Source organism: Eubalaena glacialis, chromosome X (genome assembly GCF_028564815.1).
Source record: "Eubalaena glacialis isolate mEubGla1 chromosome X, mEubGla1.1.hap2.+ XY, whole genome shotgun sequence".
NCBI classification, from domain to species: Eukaryota; Metazoa; Chordata; class Mammalia; order Artiodactyla; family Balaenidae; genus Eubalaena; species Eubalaena glacialis.
In genome coordinates, this window is record NC_083736.1 from 109557114 (window position 1) to 109559630 (window position 2517).

At 44.7% G+C, this 2517-nt stretch overlaps 1 non-coding gene across 1 annotated transcript; it reads left to right on the forward strand.

Moving 5' to 3' along the window:
* Nucleotides 1-736: 736 nt before the first annotated feature.
* LOC133082820 (U6 spliceosomal RNA) lies at nt 737-843 on the forward strand. Its single transcript, XR_009699036.1, has one exon. It is a non-coding gene; the product is annotated as a U6 spliceosomal RNA (small nuclear RNA).
* Nucleotides 844-2517: the final 1674 nt, after the last annotated feature.

The following is a 2517-nucleotide window of genomic DNA, read 5'->3' on the forward strand; positions in this document are numbered from 1 at the left end:
CATGCCGCGGAGCAACGAAGACCGTGTGCCATAACTACTGAGCCTGCGCTCTAGAGCCCACAAGCCACAACTACTGAAGCCCGCGCACCTAGAGCCCGTGCTCCGTAACAAGACAAGCCACCCCAATGAGAAGCCTGCGCACAGCAACGAAGAGTAGCCCCCGCTCGCCGCAACTAGAGAAAGCCTGCATGCAGCAACGAAGACCCAATGCAGCCAAAAATAAATAAATAAAATTTATTTAAAAAAAAAAAAACGATTCTGAGGGACTTCCCTGGCGATCCAGTGGTTAAGAATTGCCTTCCAATGCAGGGAACGTGGGCTCGATCCCTGGTTGGGGAACTAAGATCCCACATGCTCCGGGGCAACTAAGCCTGCGTATCGCAACTACTGAGCATGTGAGCCACAACTAGAGAGCCACGTGCCAAAACAAAGGATCCCGCATGTCACAACAAAGATCCCGCATGCCGCAACTAAGACCCGACGCAGCCAAAAATAAAATAAATAAATAATTTTTTAAAAATTCTGAAAATAAGTCCAGAAACTTTCTCAGACTGCCAAATGGTTCCATGGCACAAAAATGGTTTCGAATCCCTGGATTGGGGTAGTGACAGATGGTAGAACAAACAAACTAGGTAGGAGGCTTTGGAAATAGTCTAAACAAGAAGTGATGGTGGCACAAAGTAAGGTAGTCACCATGACGTTGAATAAGAAGAAACAAGATCAAGAGGTGATTGTGGTGCTCCCTTCGGCAGCACATATACTAAAATTGGAACGATACAGAGAAGATTAGCATGGCCCCTGCACAAGGATGACACGCAAATTCGTGAAGCGTTCCATATTTTTTTGAATGTTCTCAATAAATGGTTACATATGTGGAAAAAAAAAAAAGGTGATTGTGACATAAAGTTAGCAGGTCTTAGTCCCAGGTCTCTGCCTTGGGCAACTGGATGCTGGTGCCTTAGATCTAGAGAGGGAATACAGAAACCATAGGAAGCTTGAGCCCAATTTAGTAATTACCAGGGTTTTGTTTGTTTGCTTTTTGGCCACGCCACGTGGCTTTCAGGATCTTAGTTCCCCGACCAGGGATCAAACCCATGCCACCTGCAGTGGAAGCACGGAGTCCTAACCACTGGACCACCAGGGAATTCCTGAATAATTACCAGTTTTTAACAGCAACAGTTTAGTTACTTTAATCCCACCCAGTTTTTAGATTCAGATCCTCATCAAAATTTACATTTAATTCAAGTGAGACCTCGGGCTTCTTACCTTGGATTTTTATTATTTATTTAAGAGCCAGTATTTTCTTTTTGGTGACCAGAAGGAGCAACAGATAAGCCTTTAGTAGATGAATTACCATCGTCATTATCATCATCATCATAGCTACCATTTCCTCAGGTTTAGAGTGTGACTGACACTGTGCTAAGAGCTTATATAAATCATCCTTTTAATTCTTACAGCTTTATAGGACACTTGTTGTTCTTTCCTTCTACATTGCATGGCACCCCTTCTAAGTTTCTTTTGCTGATTCTTCCTTATCTCACTTTTTAACATTGGAGAGCCCTGCGGTTCAGATTTGGACCTCTTCTCTTTTCTGTATACACTCCCTTCCTTGGTGACTTCATCCAATATCATGGCTTTAAATGTTTTCTTGGACTTCCCTGGCAGTCCAGTGGTTAAGACTCGGCACTTCCACTGCAGGGGGCACAGGTTTGATCCCTGATCAGGGAACTAAGATCCCGCATGCCACACAGCGTGGCCAAAAAAAAAAAAAGTTTAAATACTCTCTTGGTTGACGACACCCAAATGTATGTCTCCAGCCTGGATGTCTCCTTGAACTCCTACTACCTTCAACGTCCCCACCTGGATGTCTAATAGATGTCTTTAAACTTAATGTGTCCCAAACAGAACTCCTGATATTTTCACCGTCAACTGGCTCACTCAAAAGTCCTTCCCATCTCAGCAATGTCACCTCCATTCTTCCTGTTGCTTAGGCCAAAATTTATTTTCCACTCTTCTCTTTTTTTAAAAATACTTCCTCATTTAAAAAAAATTTTTAATTTATTTTATTTATTTATTTATTTTTGGCTGTGTTGGGTCTTCGTTGCTGTGCACGGACTTTCTCTAGTTGCGGCGAGTGGGGGCCACTCTTCATTGCGGTGCGTGGGCTTCTCATTGCAGTGGCTTCTCTCATTCTGGAGCACGGGCTCTAGGCGCACGGGCTTCAGTAGTTGCGGCACGTGGGCTCAGTAGTTGTGGCTCACGGGCTCTAGAGCACAGGCTCAGTAGTTGTGGCACACGAGCTTAGTTGCTCCACGGCATGTGGGATCTTCCCGAACCAGGGTCGAACCCGTGTCCCCTGCATTGGCAGGCAGATTCTTAACCACTGCGCCACCAGGGAAGCCATCCACTCTTCTCTTTTCTCTCACATCCCATATCCAATTTGTCAGCAAATCTGGTCAGTTTGACTTTGAAATGTATGCAGTACCTCAGAATGTGACTTTATTTGGAGGTAGGGTC